We start from the raw sequence: 26,838 nt of genomic DNA, 5'->3' as shown, positions 1-26,838 counted from the left end.
CCAAACACTTAACCGACGCCACTCAGTAAACACCAACACCACTTACAGAAAACACGGCCCAGCCCTTTGCTTCCTCCTCCCGGCCTGTCTCGGTTACAACCTTAGCTGTGATGCTCCACTCTGCTAAGAAGCTGGCTAGCCTAAACCTAAAGCACAGCCAACACTCCTCTGGGTTGGCACACCAAGCCTGACCTTCACCTTGTTCTCACTCAGTAATAAAGATAATATTTATTTTGCCCTACCTGCTATCTTTCATTTCCTTTTCCAATTTGCTTCTTTTTATGATTTTTTTATTTTTATTTTTATTTTTGTGTGCATCAGTGTTTTGCCTGTGTGTCTGTGTAAGGGTGTCAGGTCTCCTGGAACTGGAGTTACAGACAGTTGTGAGTGGCCATGTGGGTTCTGGGAATTGAACCCCAGATCCTGTGGAAGAGCAGTTCGTGCTCTTGACCACTGAGCCCCTCCTTTTTTGATCTGTTTAAAACCAGAAATGGGAAGAGACATCTCCTCAGAAGTCCAGCATCTTCTCACCTTGAAGGAGGTAGGGAAGCCAGGCATGGTGGGTGTACATTCATAATTAGAGCACTGGGGGGTGGAGGAAGGAGGATCCTTGGCTACATAGCAAGGCCAGTCTGGGTAAGAGGAGACCCTGTTGAGGAGGAGGAGGAAAGGGAGAAAGGGGAGGGGAGCAAAGAGGAGAGTAGACAAGAAAGATTTGAGTCATGGTTTTTTTTTTTCATTCTTTTTATACCTTCTTTTTAAAAAGTGTTCTTTTTCTGATCCTCTTTTTGGCTTGTCATGTATGTCCTACCTTGGTAATGCCATGAGAATGTCTTACTTAATATTCTGACATGTGTCATATGGAAAATAACTAGCTAAAAGCTTCTAGAGTTTTCTTGAGAAGGAACTGATTATGACAACTATCTGAGGACATATATAGCAATGAAATGAGGACATTTTAGATAAAATTTGAAAATATTTCAAAGAGAAAAAATTACTTTCAAAGAGATGCAAATATTTTGTCTCGGCTCTGCCAGAGACTAGTAAACCCCTTCATTTGGTCAGACCCTCGTTTTGTCATTTATGATATAAAGGGTTTAGCCTAAATAATCCCTCAGGTCCCTTTCCATCTCCTTTCATGACTGTGTAAGACCTGGAAAGGAAGCAGGAGTCTCTTTCTGTCAAAAACTGGACAAGGCTGCTGATATGGGCACCAAGACCAACACGACTTGACCCCGTTAACACGCAGGAACATGGACCTTCCTCCGCACCAATGTTCAGCATCTCGGTTAAGGGTATGTATGTTTGCATAGTAAGAACACCTGAGGACACGAGAGGTGTCCTTGGCCCAAGGAACTCGGAAACAGGAAGAAGGCAGACATCATAAATATTGCTATTGCTAACTAAGCAGGATGCTTTGTTTACCCAGCAAACATTTTGGAAGCTCTCCCATTCTGTGCACAAAACACTGTGGAAGGGCCACTGGAATTGGGCCTGGGGTGAGGTGGGTACAGCAGCTATGGGACAGTTCTAAACAGAACTGGGAGGGTGGAAAGCACAAAGGATAGATACTGTGTGACAGTCAACGTACCAAAGAAGTTCCTGTATCCAGGCCCCGTGCGTCTGAAAACAAGAGGCATTTCTGTTGGAAAATGATGGTTCTATTTTTCTTCCACTTTCTGTCTTTCTTTCCTTTTTTTTAAGATGCTATTATCTGTCAGGATTCCTTGTTTATAGTTTGACTGCTTCATAGAAAACCATGTCTGTAACACACCTGGTAGCTGTAAAAAGGCTTGGGTAAGACCCAGAGAGCCAGATAAATATACAGTATTTATTCAGCTGGTCCAAGTCAAATCCCTTACACCTTACATTGTCAAATCTGCTCTCTCATCAATTCTGTACCTCACACCATTCCTACAAGGTTAGAAAAGAAAACACCCAGAAAAATCAAAGCCCTGTCCTCATGAAAATTATCCTCAAAGACAAACACTCTTCCTGGCATTGAAGACATGCCTTCCACTGGGCTAGAGACGGTGCAAACGCACTGATCACGTGCCATCTGCCAAAATGGGTCCACAAGGACCACCTGACTTCCATGGTGCCCGTGCATACCTACCTGCACTTAGCGGCATTAGAAAACACCGGTGATGCTGGCACATTGTCCACACTTGGCCTCGGAGCCACAGTAACAGTGAGCTTACCACCGGCAGAGAGCAAGCTGCCCCAGTGGGCTCCGAAGTTACTCTTTACGTTTCTCTGTTCTCCCAGGCTGAACCTAACCTGCCGCCTTCTTTTCAATGGCTTTCCCAAGACAAGCGTAATCCATCTGCGTGAGTATATCACTCTATGTATTTGTAAAGACTTTAAACTGCATTATGACCACAGACATGTCTTTCATTCAGAACTCTGATCCGGTAGTTTTTTATAAGGAGTTTGACTCCTGGCTTACTTTGTCTAATTTTAATATCTAATATTGACTAAGTTGGAATCCCTTCTCAGCAGGATCCCTGAAGAGGAGGTCTTTCTACTAAAGACACAAGGGGAACTTTGCCTGTAGGACTCAGGAGACAGCTTCCTCCTGCAGAGATTTCCAAAGCCATGAGCATGTGGGGGACCCTCCAAGGGAGTAGAGAAGCTGGGAGTCTCGGTACTATAGTCATGTGGGGACCCTCCAAGGGAGTAGAGAAGCTGGGAGTCTCGGTACTATAGTCAATTGGGGACCCTCCAAGGGAGTAGAGAAGCTGGGAGTCTCGGTACTATAGTCATGTGGGGACCCTCCAAGAGAGTAGAGAAGCTGGGAGTCTCGGTACTATAGTCAGACTGGTCAGACTTTCCAAATGAGACTCCAGGGCAGGTGGGTTGACCTACAGTTTGACAGTAGGGCAGATCGTTTGATATCTGGAGTTTCTGGTCACCTTCTTCACAGTGAATGAAGGCAGCAAGCCCAGTAAGTGTTCAGAGTAAAAGTCACCAACAATGGGTCTTTGTGAAGGAGCAGTGGGATGGGTGGGGGCCTCACTGATGTCATCCGTGTATGAGCCAGTGCTTCCTCGCCCAACACAAAGAGGGTTTGTTACCAAGGGTTTCCTGGAACCAGTGCTGTCATCAGCTTGCTATCTGCAGGGACAGAGGTGTAATCTACTGACCGCAGTACAATGAAGCTTTGCTTCCAGACAGCTCAGCTCAGGAAGGCAAAACTCAAGAAACCAGAGCAAGAATGGGCAGATCATCAACTGTGCTAGTCGTGTTTGACTCTATGGCTGCTTTTAGAGTCCAAACCTCATACCACACACACACACATACCATACACTATACACCATACACACACACACCATATACCATACACCATACACAGTTACACACACAGATACATACACAGAGATGCACACACACACACCACATACAACCACACATATACACCACACACATACACACACACACCACATACATACCACACACACAGATACACACAGACACAAACACAGATACACACACATACTCATACATACACAGGCACACGTATGTGCATCCAAGGCTCCATCACTGAGTTGCATGCAAAGCCCACACCATGTACTTTCTAATTAAGTCTTCATCTCTCAGTGACTCTTGAGCATTTGGTTTAAAACTCAGGCTGCTTCATTACAAAGGAGATTCAGAAATTCCCGTTCGCCTACTCAACGAGGACATTTGTCCAGCCGAATGCAACTGGACAGATTTTTCCCATTCTCACCAACACTCAAATACAGCTCTGTGATGTACTTGGAGAAAAATCCTTGAAAATATTTTGATTCTAATAGTTATTGCCTAACATCATAGAAAATGATGTTAAGCTGCCATCTTTACTTAAGTTCCTATGTATTTTGGAATCTGTATTTCACTCAAAGCTGATTTTATTAATATAAGTATCACAAGGTTAATTGTGATAATTCAATACTTGATTATAATAGGAAGCTTTCTTTTTTTCCCATGTGTAGGGGTATGCATCCATGTGGATACTCTGTGTATGTGTTCTTTCAATGTGCATGTACAGTGTGCATGCAACAGTACATGCACATACATGTGGAGGCCCACAGTTGATATTAAGAATCTTTCTTGATTACTCTTCCATATTATTCTTTGAGGAAGGGCTCTCAGCCAAACCTAGAGCTCACCAGTATGGCCAGTCTCACTCGCCAGCTTGCTCTGGGGATATGGTCTCCACCTTCTAAGTCTGGGATTACTGGAGGGAGCATTCATGTGGGTTCTAAACTACAGCCTTCTTGCTTCTGCAGAAAGCACTTTAACCACTGAACCATCTCCCCAGCCTGCTTGCTTCTTTTTGAAGAGCTGGTGACTGAACCCACGGCCTTGGGCAAGTTAGGCAAATACTCTCTCCCTCAGTTACTTAGAAACTCCAAAGAAATATCCATGGACTTTCTCTTCAAGTGCTCAGGTTTCACTAAGGTTCAACACTAAAGAGATGTATGTGAGAGAGGCAGTAGTGGCGCACACCTTTAATCCCTGCACTCCTTAGGCAGAGACAGGCAGGTCTCTGAGTTCAAGGTCAGCCTGGTCTAGAAAGCGAGTTCCAGGACATTAGGGATACAAAGAGAAACTCTGTCTTGAAAATTGAAGAGAGATTTGGATATCCCTCATGTGTTTGTTGGTTTGGTTGTGTCCGCGGGTGAGCACCTAAAATTGTATTAAACTCATAATATTCCTCAATACAAAGAGGTGTTTGCAGGCTGGTGCTGCCTGGTAATCTTGTAAAAGCAATTTGCAATCTGGAGACTATTTTTTTCACAAAGGGGACTTGGGCCCAGAAGTCTGAACAATCTTAGTTTGCAATTTTATTTGTTTGTTTGTTGTTTGGGGGTTTTGTTTGTTTGAGACAGGGTTTCTCTGTGTACCCTTTATTGTCTCAGAACTTGCTCTGTAGACCAGGCTGATCTAGAATTCAGAGATCCACTGGCCCCTGCACCTGTCTTTGTAGCTCCGGGGTTAAAGGTGTGTGCCATCCCCACCACCGAGTTTTAACAATCGTAGTTAATAATTCTATCTTTTCACGTCACCATCCTGACACATTGATTTCAATCCTCAAGTTTGCCCACTATGGTCAAGATGGCTGCTGCACCTCCAGATTTTCCCCACAGACCATCTACACTACATGGACAAGATTTGTATACTCCTGATAAGAACAGGGGCGGCTTTCTGGAAACCATCAGGGCTTCAAAGAGCGAGAACTGGGGGACCAGACTGGGAAATGGGATTTTCCAGAAAAAAAAAATGTGTGGGGGAGAGCAGGGAGTAGTTAAATAAACACAACTAACAACATCTACCTGGAGTAGGAACTTAGACAAATTCTACTTCGAAAAATGAAAGGTTAAAAAAGCCTTCTTACTGTTTTCCAATGAGATTATCTGGAAAACGAGCTTATTAACCCAGGGACCATTTTTCTCCTGTTACAACACAAGAGGAAGGTGTGTGAGAAAAGGCGGACTGGGAGGGGCTGTGATTGATCAGACTGAAGGTGGGCAGCAGGAAAGGAAGAATATGTGATGCTAATTAGCTGTGGCAAACATCACACAAGACAAGTATGCAAATGCCATTTGCTGTCGTGTGGAAGCCCAACACGTCACCTGTGAAGGACTCTTGCCAAGCCCCACCCCATCCCCCAATCAGATGAAACTTCTACATCTTTCCAAAGCCAGCCTAGAGGCAGCATAGGAAACAAGGGAACTCACTAAACAGCATCACAGAGACAGTGAGCGAAGGCCAAACTCCACATGAGCCGCACCTACCAGAGGCCATCACGCCTCTCTTCCCAGACCCTGTGCTGGTCAGGTGTTTGCTGGTCTACAGAAGCAGGGGAGGCCTCCAGTGCAGGAGAATGGAAAACGGGAAACACAGTTAGGATTCTAAGCGTGGCAAATAGCTAACTTTGTCTGCCATAAGGTTGGTAGCATGTCTGGGCTGACCTGGCTAGAGAAACTAGTCTTTGATTCCTTGTGGTGATGTTATAGGGTGAGCGGTGGGCCCCAGTGTGTGGGACAGGGGCAGTAACCAGTGTCCCTGCTTTTATTCTATGGGACACTTATTGATAGAAGGAAAATGTGATTTCCTCTTCTTTTTCTTACTGGAAAGAAGCCTTAGCCCCATTCATGTGCTTAGACAGAAGGGTTTCAAGCATGTCTGTGCTCCAAGACCTATCTTGGAAAAGCCTGAACTAGGAACTGTGAAAGTTCTTGGATCTTCTTAAAAACAAACAAACAAAAAAACCCAAAAAATCCTAAGAAGGAAGATACAGCAGTCAACTACAATGCTTCCATGGGGGGGGGGGGGCAAGAAACAGACACACCCCAGAAAAGGGATCCCTAAGTGTGCAGGGAGGCATGGACTTCCTGCACCCAGCATGTAAGGCAACCTAGGCGTGTTACCTTCTCCACAGCTGCACAGGGCTGAGGAAAGAGCCACCCTTGCTCGGCTCCAGCCAGTGGTCATCCCAGCTTACAGTCTGACTCATGGGAACCACAGCAAGACAAAGGGTGCACCCAATCCCCGCACACCTGTAATGTTCCACAGTACTGCTTTCCCCGGGGCCTGGGAGTCCCCAGAACTTCTGGGGGTGTCAAGCAGATGACAGCCCTGCCCAGTCTGGTTTTTCTCCCTGTCTCCATCTATCACTGACGGCCAAGAGGCACTTGAATCCAGTGCCTTTGGGGTCAACACTAGGGGGTCTTAGCTCTCTATTCCAGGTTTGGTCATCTGTTAACATATTGCTGGCCTGTTGAGCCTTGTAAATAAGAAAACAAAACATGCCAGGATGAGTAAAAGAAACCAAACAGGAAGCAGCATAAACTCTGTTCCACTTACATAAAGTCTGGAAACAAACTAAACCCAGGGCTGGAGGGTAGCTCAGCAATTGAGAGAACTTGCTCTTGCCGAGGACCTGGGTTGAATTCCCAGCACCCACATGATGGTTCACAGCCATCTGTAATGGCAATTCCAGGGGATTCAATGCCCTCTTCTGGCCTCTGAGAGCACCGAGCACGCAATAGTACACATATATACACACAGGCAAAATGCACATAAAATAAAATGAATATATCTTAAAAATAAAACAAACTAAATTCGTCTTTGCCTGGGTATTGAGTGAGAGCAGGCCCCAGGGAGCCTTGCGAGGAAGTTTATCTCATGACTATGGATACCTCAGACCAGGTATCCTTAGGTTGCTACCTGGGAACATCCCATCTTGGACTTGTCAGGAAAAAGAGGGACATTTTTAAATTTACGAGGCAGCCACGCTTGAGGAGATACATCCAAGACCTGAATCCCTTCTCCCCACAGTCTGGGGTGTTTATGAGACAGAGTAAACAAAGTGGCCAAGGTGTGGGAAAAGGTGATTAGAAGTGAGGTGAATAAGCCGGTGGTCTGTCAGGTGAGGTGATACAGCCGGTGGTCTGTCAGCGTAAACAATGCGGCTCTCCGCTTCAGAAAACCGCAGCATTAATGTGATTGACCAGCGTATTCTTGCCCCTCTGATATCAGAGTGTTACCCACAAAACATGCTCTGCTCTGTGGTTTCAACCGGTTTGAACCATCCAAGGCCTGTTCCCTGAGTTGCTTTCAAAAGGCCTAAGACAAGTCTCACACTACAGGCCTGGAGTCACAGCTGAGGCAGGAGGATGACTTGGGCTCAAGGGTGCGCAGCCCACCTGGGGAGCATGTTCGGACTGCACCTGAGAAAGCAGGCAGTTGCTACCCAGGTGAGCACCCCTCTGAGCTGGCAGGGTCCACTCTGGTGCTTCCTGGGTTGGTGTTTGCTTTGGCTTTGTTGAGTCAAGAGTCTTGGCTTTGAGCTTCGGTCCTTCTGCCACGGCCTCCCAATGCTGGGGTTACAGGCATGGCCACCGTGGCAACTCCCTGACTTAATTTTAAAAGCAAGGACGGCAATGAAAAAGAATTTTTTTAACTGGGAAGGGAGAATGACTGTTTCCTCTTGAAAGAGGAAACAGCGGGGCTGGAGAGACGGCTCAGCGGTTAAGAGCACTGCCTTGGCTGCTCTTCCAGAGGACCTGGGTTCAATTCTCAGCACGCACAAGACAGCTCACAAAGGAGGATCTGACACCCTCACACAGATATACAGGAAGGCAAAATGCAAATGCACATAAAATATAAATAAATCATAAAAAAGAAAAATGTAAACTTCATTATAGGGACAGTCGCACAGGTGCACGCATGTGTGAGAATCCATTGAGCTCACCCACACTTAGGATCTGTTCGCCTTGGTGTTATGGAAATGTTACCTTCGCTAAAGCAAACATATCGTAAAAGAAAGCAAAACAATGACCAAACACAGACTCTAACTAGCAACAGACCTGCTGGCTCCAGCTTGCCCACTCCTGGGGCCACTTATCCCCCTCCGCTGATTCGATTTCATTTCAACTCTGGAGATGAATCTGGCAATGCCCTGCAAAAACTGCATGGGAAAATGGCTGGAGGAGCACACTTAGCAGGAGAGGGCTCCTGCACAGGGAGAGGAGCAGGCCGCATGGTGATAGTGTGCAGAAACGACAGCCAGGCTCCTGGGGTCCAAGTTCCTGCCACTAACAGCCCTAATGCTGAGCAGCTTACTTCACTCTCCCCTCTTCAATGTCCTGAGCTATGTAATAGGATTAATGATGAGGATTAAACAAAATGAATCCGTGTAAGTGCTCTCGGGAAACATCCAAGAACAATATATGTCAAGCTGATGTGGCACTTGCTGGTATCGACTCTGTCATCCTTGCAGGTGACCTGACAGATGCCGTCACACCCCCCCCCCCCATCCCACAGGTGAAGAAACTGAAGCTCAGAGCCCAAGCATACATAGTTGACAATGGGCAAAAATCAGGATTTGAACTCAAATCCATCTTGTCTTTTCCTCTTGAAAGGCTTCGCTGGTACTAGAGAGGTGGCTCAGTTGCACAAAAGCACGTGGACCTGAGTTCAGAGGCCTCAAATCCATGTAAGAGCCAAGTATGGTGGTTTGTACCTATAATCCCAGCACTGGAGATGTAAAGACAGGAGGATCCCTGGGGTTTGCTCGGCACCAGTCTGGCTAAGTCAATGAGCTCCCGGGTCAATGAGAGACCTTGCCTCAAACACTGAAGTGGAGAACGTGTTGTATATCGACCCCTGGCCTCCATACACACATGCACATGAACACAGCACACAACCCTCACATAAACACACAAAGGCTTCCCGAAGGAGAACTCATCCTCCCAAACCTCTGATTCCTTTGGTTGGCCCAGTGCTAGCTGGGTGACTGAGACCAGCTCACAAGGTCTGCTCTGGTGGCAATGGTCTATTCCTTCACATCTGTGTGAGAACAAGCAGTTTGAATAACAAACAGTTGCCTCAAGATAGTAAACCAAGATTGTGTCCCCTTCCATCCTCAGGGTTTTGTTTTGTTTTGTTTTAAAGTGATATGGGGGAAAGAGTTGGTTTTAAAACCCAGCACTGGGAACAGGAATGAGTGTCGCTACCAGGAAAATTTGAAGTATCTGGTAGATAAAAGTTAAATGCAGCCAACATCAGCAACAGTGGAGGGAAAGAAACCTACATCCGAGGCTCAACAGACGACAATGGGTCTAATGAATGATTACCCTAACCCCAGCACTCAGGAGGCGGAGGCAGGAGGATTATGAGTTTGAAGCCACCTTACACAATGAGACTCTGTCTTTAAAAGGAAAATAAAAGGGAAAAAAGATTAAGCTAATGGGAAGTAAAAACAGATCCAGAGTGGATCCAAACTTAGAAAGGTCCTTCTAGGGACCCGAAGAAGGGTCTGGCTCAGCCAGTGGAGCGTTAGTATGAGGAGTCTGTGTTCATGATCTCCTAAACCAGGTAGATGACGTCTGAGCAAGGAAAGAGGCCTTAGGAGGCAAAACACAAGAAGGAATATTTGGAGAAGCCAAGGGTAGTTCACAAGTAAGGGCATGCACGGTGGGCTCTTCAGCATCCCGGCCAGGAAGCCCACAGATGCGCCAATGTTCACTATCTGTCGCTGCAGGGACGAGTGTAGGGGCTTGCAACAACACAATTTGTTTTCTTTTCTTTTCTTTTTTTTTTTTTTTTTTTGTTTTCTTTTTTTTTTTTTTTTTGGTTTTTCAAGACAGGGTTTCTCTGTGGCTTTGGAGCCTGTCTCTACTCACTCTGTAGACCAGGCTGGCCTCGAACTCACAGAGATCCGCCTGCCTTTGCCTCCCGAGTGCTGGGATTAAAGGCATGCGCCACCACCGCCTGGCTCACAATTTGTTTTCTTATAGCCCGGGAGGCTAGAATCGGCATCAGAAGGAGCATTCTTCCCTGAAGTTTCCAGGAGACTTTTCCATGCGCCACTTCTCCTTTTCTTGCCCCAAACCCAGCAGCCCTGTGGTTCTCTGATGCTTTTCTCTCCCTGGTCAGCTGGGGAAGTCCTCTGTACTTGTATAACCACGGATACTCTCTTCATCTCAAATTCTTCAAGTCACATCTTCAAAATCCCTTTACCAAGCATAGGAATGTCTTTACAGGCTTATGGGCTTAGGGCCATTACCTCGCCCAGCTTCTGGGGTGGCGGGTGTCGTACCGAGGACCCCACATCCCAGCTTGGAGGCTGTTTCTGTACAGCAGCCTGACTGTGGTTTCTTTGGCTCTTGCTCAGTGGTTCTCTTCGGCCTCTTTGGGGTTCACATGTCAGATATTGACATTCTGGCTCATAACAGTAGCAAAATTAGAGTTACAAAGTAGCAATGAAATCATTTTATGACTGGGAGTCACCACAACATGAAGAACTGGATTAAAGGGCTTCAGCATTAGGAAGACTGGGAACCACTCTTCTTAACGGTTTTCTAAGCCTGATTCTCCACCTTCCGGTCAAGTTGGTGACCAACCCAAAACCTGCCAACAAATTGTCTGCATAAACTAACAGGAATCAGTTTCTGTTGCTTATTACCTAGAATTCTGACTAATCTTCTGTTTGTTCCACACCTATTTATCTGTACATGAATCCTTCCTGTGGGCATCCCCATACACCCTCTGCTGGAAACCTGCTTACAGACAGAAGGTCGTCAGTTACACACCCACAGGATATAAAAAGTCTCTGACACTGATCTCCAATCTTCAGCCTGTCTTTATTTACAAATCTAGCTCTTCATTTGTAGTCAGGATTACCAGATACTCTGTGTGTGTGTGTGTGTGTGTGTGTGTGTGTGTGTGTGTGTGTGTGTGTGTGTGTGTGTGTAGGGGACCAAAACCCAAAAGCAGCTCCATGAGCATCGTGGAACAGACAACCTGACTTGGTAGGAAAAAAAAAGAATCAAAACAAAAACCTTATCTTTCTTTGTTTTGTTTTGTTTTTTCGAGACAGGGTTTCTCTGTATCTTTGGTGCCTGTCCCAGAACTAGCTCTTGTAGACCAGGCTGGCCTCGAACTCCCAGAGATCCGCCTGCCTCTGCCTCCCGAATGCTGGGATTAAAGGCATGCGCCACCACCGCCCGGCTCAAAAACCTTATCTTAACAATAACAAAAAAACCAGGTGCACCAAGCAGATTTTGTCCACATTCAAAAATACATAGGTCATAAGAAAGTTCTGTAGCTCAGTGAGAGAGCAATTGCATAGCAAATGAGGCCCTGGGGAGGAAGGAGGGAAGAGGTGGCAAGGGATTTTTTTAGAAAATAAAAACCCAATAAGAAAACCTTGTTCACCACCAAATATCCACTGTAATGGTAAAAATAAAATGGCGCCGTTCCCCGAGGGGCAGCAGGCAGCAGGCCACGAGAGGCAGGTGGTGGCACCAGGCAGTGAGCCACCAAGGTGAGAGGCCTTGGTGGGTCAGCCAGTCCAACAAGCCCTGGTGGGTAAGAGACAGAGACAGATAGGCATGCCATGCCAAGTGGCACGGGGCTTGTCTGTTAAAGAGACAGGACAGACCATTACAGCCATACTTGAAATTATATTTGGCCTGTCACTTATCAGAAGCTCACTAGGTATTTGTTGAATGAATGAATGAATGAATGAATGAAGAATAGATCTTATACAACTGAAAGCTCAGTTGGTGATCTGAAAAAATAAAGACAAGAAACTCACAAAACTTAAAAGAAGGGAAAAGCAAATGGGAAATGTAAGAAAACCCTTAAGTGAAATGGAGAATTAACCCAGATAAACATGTATCTCCTAGCAGCTCAAGAAAGAACTTACAGAACGTTAAACGTTTTAGATAAAACATCCTGGAGTCGAAGAAATAATACATTTCATCTTATTTTATTGACTCTTATTTCTTTGAGACAGGGTTTTAAGTAGTCCAGACTGACCTCAAAGTCACTACATAGCTAAAGATGACCTTGAACTTCTGAATCACCTGTCCGGACCCCTGTCGTCCCCCCCCTCGCCCCTTCCTAGTGCTAGATTACAGGTGAGAGCCACCACAGCTGGTTTACACGGTGCTGGAGATCCAGTCCAGGGCTTTGTGTATACTAGCAAGCACTCTACAAGGCAAATACATCTCCCTGAAAGGAAAAAATGGATTGAAAGGGTCCTTTGACATATCCTACTGAAATTTAAGAATCTAACGCCCATAAATAAATAAATGAACTCTAACCCCTGATGGGAAACAAAAGGAACAAACCCAAACTTATCAATTTTTTAAAAAAGGAAAAATGAAAAAGAAACAAAAGAAAATTGAATGGAAAATATGTATCAACAGAAATATATTTAAACATACTCAGTAAAAAAAAGGTGCAATGAATTAAGTTCCCTAGTGTGAGTTTAAAAGGGCCTAGCTATATGCTGCTAATTAAATAGGCACCTAAAATGTCCAAAGGAAAGCTGGCTATTTCCAAATGATAAAGCCAGCCACAAGTTACCAAGATATGAAAATCAAGAGCGTATACTGAATGCAATGGTACATATCTACACATACCTACACATAGTGGCACATGTAATTCTAGCAGTCAAGGGGAAAATGTAGTCAATTTTTTCTTTGGGCCACCAGCTCCCAAATAATGACATGGAGATTTATTAATTATGAAGGTTTGACCTTAGCTCAGGCTTATTTTTAACTAGCTCTTACGACTTAAATTAACCTATTTCTATTCATGTACATTCTGCCGCATACCACCCATCCTGCCTCCTCAGTGTCTCCTCTCATCTCTGAGCTTATAGAAGAGGTTTAGACCAACTGAAGCACCTGGGAAGGACACTCTAGAGCCTGTTGAGCTGCCTGAAGGCTGTACAGTGTGCTCCAGGGTCCCAGTTTTTGTGAGCTGTCACTATGCTGGGGTGGGTCTTAGTGATGCAGCTATCTTTGTGGCATTTCTGCTCCTGTAAGTAACCCTTTACCTATATTTCTGTAAGTAAAACACATGGTTCACAAAGTTGGAGTTTGGTGATATCCACGCTGTGGGATGTGTGTGTAGCTTCTCCCCAGGGAAAGCTTGTCACACAAAGAGGCTGTTACCGTGGTTCATGGTGATGAGGCAACCATGTACCTGTGTGGAAACACAAATAGCACAGGGTTCTGAAGGGCTTTGTTATGCCAAGGACTCTTAGACCTTTGTTCATTATGTAAATGAAAGGAGAGAGAACCAAGATCCTGTTCTGATGTGACTGCTCAATACCGCCCTGTTGATGTCTCTTGGCAACTTAAGAGGTAGCTCCAGCGTTACTGCCAGGCAACAAGTCAGCAACCTTACATCAGAACGGCAGGAGTCACTAAGGGTTCCGCTCGCACGCCACCACAGCCGTTTCTAAAACTGCCGTAGTCCAAGAGCCTCATCTGTACCAGGCTTTTTCTTTTGGGCTACCAACCGGCTCCCAAATCATAACTCAGAGACTTATTATTAATTATGAATACTCAGCCTTAGCTTAGGCTTGGTTCTTGCTTGCTCTTATAACCTATTCCTCTTCATCTCTGTTTTGCCTTGGGGCTTTTATACCTTTCTTTCCTTCTGTATTTTCACTGATCCTCGCGTATGGCTGGCAGGTGGCTTCTGGCCCCAGGCTTGTCCCTCTCTTTCTCCTTCCTTCTCCCTCCTTCTCTCTCATTCTCTTTTTTCTCCTACTTATTCTCTCTGCCTGCCAACCCTGCCTATCCCTTGGCCATTCAGCTTTTTAGTAGTCCAATCAGGTGCCTTAGGCAGGCAAGGCGAAACAAATGCAACACATAGTTACATAAGTAAATGTATATCCTTATGTTGTTAAACAAATTCAGCATAAATAAATAAATGTAACACATCTTTACATAGTTAAAGTAATTTCCACAACACTCACATGTTCATCTCAGTGGTGGACACCCAGACTAGAAGGAGCTGGTATCAGCTGTGAATAGCTGCACAAGACTTCCTAACACGGGGGAAATAAGGCCAGTGTGTGTGGGGGGAGGTGAGCCTTCACGCCTCTCTCACTAGGTGCTTCTCTAAGTCTGAAGATGCAGAAGGAGCTCTCTCCGCACATTCTGTGGAGAGGGAACTCCACCTCCTCCGCCTCTCTATTAGACTTGAATAAAATAGTGAAGTTCTGTATTCTCAGAGCCAGGTTCTGAAATGTCATTCATTAACATTAAAAATAGAATGTTGGGGGTGGGGCTTAATTTTAGAAACAGAAAATGGAGTGTTTGGCTTTGACTTGGTAAAATAGAAATCGTCTCCCGGCTTCTGAAGAGGCAGTCTGATGGCCTCCAGGAGTGTACCAGAGCCGAGGGTTGAAGCCCCCCACTGTTGAACAGCCTGCTGGTAACCAGACAGACGGTGGATAAAGGGCTTCAGATGCATGCCCATTTGAGGAAGTTGCTTGAAAGTATTGTGCAGCAAAACAAAAGAAACCTCAGAAGAGGGAAGAGAAGTGGGCCAGGAAACAGCTAAGCAAACCCACAAAGCAAGAAGTTCTGGTCTGATTTAATGTGTGGAGAGAGGAAACAGTCCCCCCAGTGGAGCTTGGTGGCAACTGGGATACCCCTAGGTAAGAAAGGAAGCGGGGAGAAGAACGGTAGGGACAGAATGACAAGGTATAAAGAAACGCCTGGAAAATGGTAGAGATGTTATCAAAGAAAATGGCCCAAAGATACAGGAAAACAAAAAAAACCAACCAACCAACCAACCAAACAACAACAACAACAAAAAAAAAAAAAAAACACTATCCAAAACAAAATGTAAAAAACACCAGAAGGAGCAGGGCGGTGGTGGCACATGTCTTTAATTCTAGAAGTCGGGAGGTAGAGGCAGGTGGGTCTCTATGAGTTAGACCATCCTCTAGGGGACAGCCGGGCGTGTTACACAGAGAAACATGTCTCAACACACCAAAACCAAACAACAAAACAACAAGAAGGAAATCCCCCCCAATTTAAGACAGAAATGAAAGCTTGTCTCTAGTGTCTCTAGTGTAAGGCTTAGTCTTGGAAGGGGGTGGGTGTGGTGAGAGACCTGGCCGAGACCAGCGGGGATGAACAGTTTGAGTGGTGGTGGGAGGTCCCGAGAGTCAGATTCCAACCCCTAGACACCGGCTGATGAGCCCTGAGAGCTCACAAGTTCTTCAGGAAAAAAGAAAACTGAAGGCAGTTTTAGAGTCAGCCTGTGGTAGGAGAGGGCCAGGGAACCGACAACAGACCCTGAGGCATCTGCGGAAGGGTGGGGATGTGCCCAAAGATGGGGCGAAGATTTATCTGGTCCCGTCATAGCAGAGAGACTAAAGCTCGTGCGCCTTTTTTCACCGCTGTACCCGTCCTGCAGCAGGCACCGCCTAGTGCTGCTGAGTTGTTTCTGTGCGGTAACCAGGCGGAGCTCCACGCAAAACAGTGATGGAGCTCGCCGGCTGGAAGAAATTCTGAAAGCTCTACCGACATCTTCCTCCAGCCACCAAACACCCTGCAGGCTTCTTCCTTCAACATCCTCTACGTAGCGCAGACCCCAGCAGAACTGGGAGAGCTGAGCGGACTCAAGTTAGATCACGTGTACATTCTGGTCCGAAGCTTCTTTGACGGGAAACAAACATCCGCTTTTAGAAAATGACTGCTCAACCCCTCTCTGGTCTGGGAGTGTTCAACTTTCCGAAGGGGGAAAATGTCATTTTCAAAGAAAGCACTAGATGGCAGTTGTGATGTGTTCAATAGTTGCCTCTGCTCCCTTTTGGAAAAGGCTTGATGGGGGGGGGGGGGGGATGCAATAAATATTAAAATGGGAAGATCATCATTACAATAATGAAGATCAGTATCTTATGATTGTGTTTACCATGTTACTATGTATGAGCGGTATCTTTATGCAGTGTTTGCATTTAAAATCTGGGCTCCACTTTATGAGACCTTCAAGAGGAAACTAACATCTCTATAATATATGGAAGCCCTTCATCACTAAAATAATAAAGTGAAAATAATGTTTGATTTATAAGGAGATTCACTACTGGGTGGTTGTGTTTTTAGTGGCTGCCCCCCTCCACTTGTAATATTTCAATTTGTAAAAATGAGTTACAAAATGTGTTTCCCATGTCCATCTACCATGGAAAGCAAAATAAGTTATCGTTACCATTAATTTAAAATAAGGCATTGCAGTTGAAAGGATTTCTGGGTACTATTAACAAAAAGAAAAGAAGAGGGAAGAGGAGAGGGGAAGGGAAGAGAAACAGCAGATGCCTCCCAAGCTTCCCCATCCTTTCGGCACTAACAAAGGCTTGAGGCAGATCATTCTTTTGTGTAGTTCTTACTCAATTCACTAGGCCGGTTACTTAATGATCTCATGGTCCCACTTTAATGTAGTGATCGTAAGCTTTTAACACAAATGCAGGTGGAAATGGTTCCTATTTAAAGTACAAAATGTTGCCAGATACCATGGCAACAAGTGTAGCCTGCAGCCCCCGTTGTGGCATCTTGCTTCTACCTGTTGTGGAGCCTTTGCAGACTCGGGTGGCTCTTTCTTGCTTTTCTAGCCTTATTTTCCCTGTGTCTTCATTTTGTGGTGGTTGTTTCTTATTTTAAATGTCCTTTTTCTTGCTGTAGCATTGGAGGATGATTTGATACAATGAAATTCTTTGGAAGCAAGATGGGTCCTAAATGAATTAATAATTGTGATGACGTGGTTTGTAATTGCATTAATTTGTAGGCCCGGGATGACACTGACATCCTGAAAGTGGTATCTCATGTCATAGTAAACTCAAGGTGTCAGAACTTGGAGCTAAATATGCAGAGCGGTGACAAGGCTGAAAAACACTTTAGGTTTGAGAAAATCAGTTTCTTTGGATACAGGTGACAGAAATGGGTTCTGGATAACTTAGGCACAAAGGGACTTCACTTGTGTGCTAGCAAGAAAGGCATGGGAGAGATGGGATCCTGGGTCCAAGGTTGGACCCGCCTGAATTCCAGGCAGCAAAAGCAACTCCAGGATCCTGTCTGGACACTGTTGCCCCAGGTCCCCAACCTTGTGTGCCTCTCTTCAAGATGAAGAGTGTGGCCACAGAGATGCTTCTGAAATGGCTTAAGAAAGATCAATCTGCCCTGACCCCACACTGCCTCGCCTGGCCTTTCTTATGCTAGTTAAGCCACTTCAGTGAATTCTGTTTATTCACAGGTTTACAGTCCCCACCCCCCCCCCAAATATAGGGGATTTGATACCAAATAAGAGGCGTCTCTTGAAAGGTTGCCAAGCTTAAAGTAATACAAATCTATAAAAAGAAACAACCCCAAAGGTCCATTGTCTTAAGTTGTGAGATGCAACTCTTTAACTGTACAATGAGAAATACCAACTTTAACACACATCAAGTCTACCTGTAAAAGGGAAGGGGAATTGAAAGCCACTGAAAAAGGTTTGGGGAGTTCTGTTACCCTAAAAACAGCTATGGGCACAGGCGCACCAGAGTAGGTTGCATGCTTCTGTGCTGAGCTGCAGAGCTAGAGTGATCGCACACACACACCCTGAAAAGACTCGGCACTGCGGTGTGGTTTCATTTGGAAAGAGCTCCCGCAGATGTAATCAGTCCAGGTTCAAAATGAGCTCTTACTGTATTAAGCAAGGGGAACAGCAGATCCTATGCACATCCAGGAAGAGACAAGAGCACACACACAGACACCTGGAGGAACAAGCTACTGAAGCTGAGTGGAGACTGGAGCAAGTTATCTTAAGCTAAGGAGTACCAAGGATGGCTGGCAGCCACTAGAAGCTAAGAGGAAGGTGAGTCACTGTTTCCCTGAGAGTCTACAAAGTAACTAACTCCCCGCTCACTCTTTGGTTTTAGACTTCCCATCTCTTGAGTGGTAAGAGAATATTTATCATTTAAGCTACCCAGTCTATGGGTTTTCATTGTTGTCATCCTGGATAACTAATACAACTGTTAAGAGGTTTCTTTGTGTAAAGCCCTAACTGATAAATCCATGGAAGTAGGCACTTGAATCTTAGTACATTTTAGGTTGCTGTAACCAACTGAATCTTGGAAGTTTAATATTTAGAGACTCCCTATTCTCACGGCTGAGGGTCTGGTAAGGACAGTTCCATCCCATCCCGTCCCCTAGACTACATCACATCATGAGATAGAAATAAAAAAGGAAATGGCCACATATGGAAGAGCCAAGCTTGTTGAGTGGCTTCACTTTGTAACATCATGTTTTGCAAAGAGCTACCAGTTACATAGTCCCTGACCCACTCCTGCAAGATGGCATGGATCCATTCCCAAGGACGGCCCTCATGATTTGGCCTCGTGTTTGCAAGATTCCTTCACCTAGCACAGCCGCCATGCTGGGGACCATATTTCTAACACATAGTCATATCCAAACCATCATACTTAAGTGTACTTCTATGAAAGCAGGAAGTTTTTCTATTTCAAAGAAAGCAACTATGGATCATTTAATTCATTTATTCCACAAGGGCTCTTGAGATCTCCTTGGACAGACACAGTGTGAGCACAGTGTGGACCAGGTAGCTGCTCTCATGGAAGAGGCAAGTGAGATGCATTGAGGTTGAGATGGGGTCTTTGGAAAAGCATAAGAGATGATGTGACCTAGAGTCACAGAGCGTGGGGAAGTCTGTCTGGAGCGAGAGGTAAAACAAAGAGGCGAGAGATGAGCTCTGAGTCATGAGGAGACATTCATGACCTGGGGGAAGAACATTCCAGGCAGCGGAAACTCAGAGGACCAGAGTGAAGACTGAGAAGGGAAGGAGCCACCCTGAGATTTAAGGAGAGGCAGGCCATTGTGTACATTTGGAGGATGGTAAGCAGGAAAGCAGACATGTTATCTGGTTTGAACGTGGTGTCAGTGATACTGTTCAGGCAAAGGGGGGCAGTGAGGTACAAGGTGCTTAGACCAGATGGCAGGAAGTGCAGATGTGATGCTTTGGTGCAGCTGTGGAGAAGTGGGTAGTTTTGGTATGTGGGAGGCAGAGTATGACAGGACTAGTAAGTGTTAGATATGAGCCTTCTCTTGGTTCATTGTTATTCAAAATTTTACTAAAGCAACACACACACACACACACGCATGTGCGCGCACACTTCTATAACAAAGGTGCTTGGGCCCAGGAGCATTGCACTCAACAGAGAAGCTGCTGTCATGTGCTTCTAACACAGACTCACAGTGCCTCCTAATACCAATAGAGGATGAATGTAGGAAAGAAAGACCCAGCGCTGTGAACATGGGGAAGTCTCTGCAAGCAGGAGGAGGGTCTTTGGAGATACACAGGGTTGGAGAGCCCGAATAAAAGAGAAAGCTGGATGAGGAAGTACAATATTTACATGACTAAACTCATCTGAATGGATTATAGCGTGAACATAAAGTGAAAATGTCCATCAAGTTAGCTCAGCAAAGTCAATGTGGATGGATGGATGATAGAGGACTTCGAAGTCCAAGGTTGTTTGTTTGTCTTCTGAAACAGGGTCTTACCATGTAACACAGGCTAGCTTTGAATGCACAGGGATCCACTTACCTCTGCTTCCTGAGTGCTGGGATTAAAGGTATGAAACACAGGCCAGCAAACATTTCCTGAATGGGTCAGAAAGCTTAAGGGTTTTGTTCTGTTCTGTTCTCACTCTAGCTCTAGCCCTAGAAGTCACTACATAGCCTAGGCTAACTCTTAGCTATGGAACCGGGCAGTGGTGGCGCACGCCTTTAATCCCAGCACTCAGGAGGCAGAGCAGGAGGATCTCTGTGAGTTCGAGGCCAGTCTGGTCTACAGAGTAAGTTCTAGACCTGGATCCATAGCTACTGAGAAACCCTGTCTCGAAAAACAAACAAACAAACAAACAAATCCAAACTTTCAGCTATGGCAATCCTCCTGCCTCATGGAGGATTAAGATTATAGGTGTGTACTACCACACTGGCTGTAAAAAGTTTTACAGACATGCACATTCTCGAGTTATTCATTTTATCACGAAAGCATAATATGTATTATGAAATACATAATACTCTTAGAATGAGCATAGTTGTTTCATTTACACTTTATAAGAACATGAGCAGACTGGATTTGGACCTGAGGCAAGACAAGTCAGACAACCCAATAAGCGTCTTGCTAGGGTTTATGAAGAAGCCGTGACAGGCAGTGTGCTTTGTCTGACTCCTCGGCCCAGCTCCACATCCCTGTTCTGCCTCCTTCTGAGTTACAGGCTTTCAGTCTGATACTCGAGTCTCACATGTGAACAGGGAGGAGAAGCATCCCAGAACCAAGAGTCATCTCTGCCTGGGTCATCAGGTTCACGGATTCTTGGCGCAGCAACTGCGCGTTCACTCTGGTCTCAGTCAGCTACGACATGGCGTTTCTCAGGCACACACATCCATTCAGGGAAGGTATGTGGCCTGGTTCAAGTCCCAGGTTCACTGTAGCATCTAAGAAAGAGGTCTCTTCACTTTTCTTCACTTTCTAGAACCACCAAACAGGACACTCTCTTGCCTTTGAGAGCCACTGTACAGCTACAGAACTTGGATTTCTGGATTCATTTTTGCTGTTTCTAGAGGAGCCGTGTTCAGCATGAAGCTTGTAAGACTGAAGGCAGAGCAGAAAATGGAAAAGCTAACATTTTTCTTTTGTTTGAACTATTGACTCAAACCAAAGTAAGATGGTCATTTTATTTTGATTTATTTATTTTATTTTATGAGTATGAATGTTTTGCCTGCATTTATGTGTGCCACATCTGTGCCTGGTGTCCACCAGGGTCAGTAGAGGGCAGTGGATGCTCTGGAACTGAAGTAAGGCTGGTTGTGAACTGCCATGTAGATGCTGAGAATCGAACCTGTGTCCTCTGTGAGAGCAACAAGTGCTCCAAACCACGGAGCCGTCTCTCCAGCCCTAAGATGTTTAGCTTTGTCAACTTGACACAGTCTAGAATCACCCGAGAAGAGGAGGGATTGGCCAGATCAGGTTGGCCTGTGGATATGTCTGTGGGGCCTATCATGATCATGTTGATTGACGTGGGAAACTCAGTCCACTGTGGGCATCACCATCCCCCAGACTTCAGTCCTACAATCCTATGAATGGAGAAAGTGAGCTGAGTTGTATGCACACATGCATTAATTCTCTCTCTGTTCTTGACTGTTGGATGTGACTGGCTGTTTCAAGTTCCTGCCCTGACTTTCCCTTCGTGGTAGATTAAAACCTAGAATTATAAACAGACACCTACAACAGAAACAAAACTAAAACACATCCTCAGGGCTGAGCTGCCTCAATGGTTAAAATGGTCACCATACAAGTATAAGGACTGGTGTTTGGATCTCAAATTCTGGGTGGTTGTGGTGGCCTGTCTGTAATTTCAGCCTCTGAAGTTAGGGGATCCCTGGAGCAAGCTGGCTAGCAAGACTAGACATATTGGTGATTTCTGGGTTTAACTGAGGGACCTTACTTTAATTAATGAGGCAGAAGAGTAATTGAGGATTATTCCTAACATCAACTGCAGCCTATACATGCACATGGACATACATCCACACATACATGCCAAAAAAAAAATGGAAAGGAAAACAAATATAACCCTAACACCTATCCGAACTTGGACTTTCAGTTCTGTTACTTCAAAATTAAATATTTGACTGTCCCTGAAAAATAATATGGAATGAGAAGACAGGGGGCTTGGTGAAGACTAACCAGGTCTGAAGCGAGAAGGCTGGCAGTAGGAAGAGAGAGTCTCAAAGGTCTGGATCATCAGAAAGCGAGATTTCAAGTGGGAGGCTTCCCTACATCTGTCTGGCCAGCATTTCATACACTGAAAGTGAAACAAAGGAACAGGGCATGGGGAAGTTGAGTCCACCCACAAGCAAATCTGGCTAAGAGTCAACCCAAAATGTTACAGACAAAACAGATATTTACTTGAAGGTTTATGCAATCCTAGTCCAACAGATGATCTCACACTTAGGAGGAATTGAAGTGGAATAGCTCACCACAACTATGTAACAAGGCCCTGAAGACAGCATGTGAAAATGGAAGGATACTGAAGAGACAGACTAAAATGTCTGTGAGGAGAGGATGGCTCGGGAGAACCTGTGGCTGATAGCTCGGGGTGGAGGAGGTACTGGATTAGAACAAGAAAGGGAGACTGAGGGTCCTGGATGATGGATAAAGCTCTTCTCAGCGGTCATGGTTGAACCGACTGAGCCAGTTTGTGGACATGAAACTTCTGGGCATCCCAGAGGGCAACCCTGCAGGGGACACAGGTGGGGGCTGCTGGAAGAAAGGCCAGCCACAGTTAACACAGACTGGTTGAGGTTCTTCTGATGTCCCTGGTGAGGAAGATGAGGATGACCGGAAAGAGGAGTGAAGATGGAAAGGGAGAGGCGTACAAATAAGGAAGAAGCAGCTGTGGACAGAAAGAAGTCTGAAATGGCGAGAGGAAAGCCAAAGATGGTTTCCAGAAGAAGTAAGGAAGATTCCGATGTGTAGGAAGGCCATTTCTCAGGATACAAGGGTGGGCGGGGATGAAATGATGGAGAGGACCTCATTTCCTGCTTGTCTGTCTCTATCATATACCCAATTAGACATAGTAGATTAGTTACTTTTAAATTATCACAACTAGGCAATAAGGTATTGTTATTTTCAAGTTAAGGAATGGGATAACATGCATGGAATTTCACAAGTTTAGAGTATCTCAAATGTCATAATGAAAAACTTGGACAGAAAGAGATTAAAACCAGAAATTTTCAAATGTGAAAAGGCTATGAAGCACAAATGTGGCTGCAGGAAGCTTGAATTAACGCCCTGCTTTGAGCTTCTAAACGCCCTGCTTTGAGCTTCTGAACGCAATGCAATGAGAGGTGAGACACTGATAAAAGGGCAGCTGGAGATGCCTGGTTCCTTTCAACAAATAAGTAAGGAGGTTGGAAGCCCCACCGCGAGGAGTGAAAAAAAGATGCATAAACCGAAAAATGATCAACTTCACTAGATCCATCGGAGGAAGAGAGTCGTGGCAGAGACACACAGCTGGGGACAGGAAAGAGCTTACGAGGACAGAACCCACTGTGCGTGTGTGATGAGTCTCCAGAGTTAGTGATTTACACGACAAGGTGACTCAGAAGAACGGAACGTTCTCGAAGAGGAGTGATTAAATCCGGAACCTTGAGATGGAGTGTTTGGGATGACCCAGGTGAACTCAACCTAATCATGGAAAGTGGAGAAAATGTAGAAATCACAACCACAGGAAGATAATTCCATGGAAGAAAGACCAGAGAGCTACAACCTGGCTGGTTTTGAAAATTGAGGAAGAGGGTCAAAGGCCTCTTCCCACACATGGGTGGCTAGAACCTGGGCTGGAATGCTTCCCTAAAACCTTCGGAAGAATGCAGCCCTGCTCAGACGTTCACTTTAACCCAGATGTGGGGCACTAACATGCAGAGCTGTAAGAGCATATGTTTAAAGTCACCATGGTCTTTGTAATCCTTCATGTCAACCAGAGAAACTAAGCAAACACAATATGCTTTAAGATTTTCTTAGGACCCGCCCCCCACCTTGTAGCAGTCCTGAAGAGTATATAGGGGCTACCTGAAGCCAACATATACAGGATATACACCATCCAGGAATCCTCAGTGGGTGCTCCGCTAGAGTTGACAAGTTTTCCAGGCAGGCAGACGACCCGTACATCTGGGTCCTGGGCACGAGCTGGCTCTTGGCCTAAGATGTGTAAAACTACTGAAGAGGTCCCAGACTGAGTTTGCCACTCCTAAGTAATGCCATGCGTCTGCTCAGGATGGAACTGCAAACTGTGGCTGCAGTGACTCAACTCGGAAAAGTGCAACTCGGGCTGGCTGGGTTCAGGTTTACCTAAAAAGAAGGGGCACTGAGTAGTCCCCTGGGGCAGTGAAGAAAGTGGAAGAAAACTCCAGACCTACAATCCATCCTTCCTTCCTTCCTTTCTTCCTTCCTTCCTTCCTTCCTTCCTTCCTTCCTTCCTTCCTTCTTTCCTTCCTTCCTTCTTTCCTTCCTTCCTTCCACAAGGTCTTATGGTCGCTCCATAGCCAATGATGACCTCTGAACTTCTAATCTTCCTGCCTTTGCAGGAAGTTGCCTCCCAACTGATGAGATTGAAGGTGTACACCACTACACCCAATTAATGCAGTCCTGGGGATGGAACCCAGAGCTTCATGTATGCGAGTGAGGCCAAAACTACTAAATGAGTGACATCTCCTGCCCCAGCCACACAATTCTTGATGCTGTTTGAGGCACTTCTGTTGTGGTCAGGACGCTGACAGGAGGGCTCTTGATGACCTGAGAGCTTTCAGATCACAAACCTTGCCCCCATGTAGAATACTTCTGCAAAGGGGTTCTGAGTGCAGAGGAGAGGCAGGCAGGTGTGTAGAAGCCAAGATCTGGGGGCAGTGGAGCCCTGGACTGGTCCCCCATGCACAGATGGGAAGTGGCAGGAATATGTATCAGTCTGTGCTTTAACTGAGGAAGCTGACTTGGAGAAAAGAGCACGGGTTAGAGAGGCAGGAAAAGAGCCACCTGCCTTTTGCCAGCAGCCAAGGCAGCCCTTTCCACCTCAAGTTCAGGCCACTTCCTGCCCACTTCCTCTGGGAGGGGTGGAGTGGCACTTCTTATAGCAGACAGAAGGGAAGGTGCGGGCAGGAAATCATCACTTGGGCCTACCCAGCTACCAGAGTCACCAGGAAAGAGGAAAACAGGCCTGTCTAGGCTGGTATTGAACATAGGTGATTTCACTTCCGGGGAGACGGCTCTTTTGCTAGGATGATTGTGGGTCAGACGGTTGAAGAGCACTGTATGCCTGGCTGTGCGGGTTTGTGATGGTCTCCAGAAGGCAGTAGCTGGAAAGTTATAGCTGGCAGGTGATTTTTGCCAGCTTGAGAGGGGACGGAGGAGCTGACACAACCCTCTGCTTCTGATGGGTTGGAGCCCAGAGCGCGAGTGAGCCAAGCCAGTAACAGGTGGGCACAGCGGGGATCTGAAGCCATCCGTGGCGGAAGGTAGAAGATGGCAGGGAGAAAAAGACCACAAAGCTTTTTGAGAACCGGAGCCCCAGTCCAACAACTAACTCCAAATCTGAGCCAAAAACTGGGGAGAGCAGGTGGATGTGAGATGTCAGAACAGGGTTCAGTGTGGGAACACCTTCCAGGAATTTCATCCAAGGACTTCATTCTGGGTGGCAGTTGTTTTCTCGTTGGATCTAAAATGGACCTGTGGAGTGACTTGTACAAGGGCATCTTCAAGGCCCTGACAGACATTAAATAGGGTAAGCATTGTAGGAGACATTTGACAAACACATAAGTCACCTACCCTTAGTGGGAGTGATTGCTAGCCTTTGGGTCAGGCATGATATTGGCCTTATCTTTCCAGTATGGGAGAAAATATATTGACTTTAAGAGAACTTGTATTTCCAGTAGCTGATACCACTCTGTTATCTTCCTTGAATGCCTTTTGTAGATTCTTAAATCTCTTTGTACATTTCTATTACTTGATTTTTTTTGTTGTTGTTGTTGCTGGACTTTGATGTAGATTGTATCAGGAGTCCTGAAATGGCTCCTGAGTGTGAAGGAACTTTCTAAGCTTTGGGTCTCCAGTGGGGCTCCAGTGACAGATGGGAATTTGAACAATGGCACCAGGTGTAACAATTTTTAGAGGCACAACTTTAAAAGGGAAAAAAATGTAAGTGAAGGCTATTGTAACTTTATACAGAAAGAATTTCTTACATAAAACAACAAAATCACAAGCCACAAAGGAGAAAATTAGTCAAGAGCCATATTTAAAAAAAATCTCTGGGGAAAAATAAATTATAACTATTTCTTAAAAGCCAATGCTTTAAGAGCTGGCAAAGTGATTGCAGTGAATTCTTGCTACATGGCCCATGGATCAGAACATGGCTTCACCCAGTTGCTCCTATAACATGGACTTCCTGAGCGGGAGTTAGAAGTGGTACCGCAGTGAAGATGCGCTCTAGACTACAAGGACTGGGGGCAGCAGTTGTTTGGTTTTGCTTTTCCACACAAAGGAAAAACCAGGTGCCGGATTCAGTGTGCCTGCTTCCTGTCATGGTAAGGTTTCTCCCCCAGAGTCTGATGCCCTAGGAAAACCTTCTGCCTTCTTCTTATACAAACAGTCCTGCTTACCCATGAGCATTTTGTGACTTCTAGAATCTGCATAAGACCCATCTGTAGAAGCTCAAGTACATTATATATAAATATATGTGTATATGTATTGTGTGTGTACACATAGCACATCCTGGACATGATGTCAATGACATTGATTTAGAAAGTCTGCCTGGGGCCTTGGTATCTGCATTTTTGGGAAATTATGTTCTACAAGTGATCTTGGTCCAAAGGCTTGGATGAGGACCAGCAGGATAGATTTTTGGGTTTCTGGCTGTGATTAAGAGTCCTGTTTAAGCCGGGCGGTGGTGGTGCACGCCTTTAATCCCAGCACTTGGGAGGCAGAGGCAGG

General features: G+C 45.5%; 1 long non-coding RNA gene across 1 annotated transcript in view; it reads right to left on the bottom strand.

The window, feature by feature from the left end:
- Positions 1-26,838, bottom strand: part of LOC101991800 — a 32,901-nt gene that overhangs the window by 899 nt on the left and 5,164 nt on the right. The gene's annotated exons all lie outside the window — the stretch shown is intronic.

Source organism: Microtus ochrogaster, chromosome 4, assembly GCF_000317375.1.
Source record: "Microtus ochrogaster isolate Prairie Vole_2 chromosome 4, MicOch1.0, whole genome shotgun sequence".
Classification (NCBI taxonomy): domain Eukaryota; kingdom Metazoa; phylum Chordata; class Mammalia; order Rodentia; family Cricetidae; genus Microtus; species Microtus ochrogaster.
The sequence above is the reverse complement of the archived record's forward strand: the minus strand, read 5'-3'. Positions and strand labels throughout refer to the sequence as shown.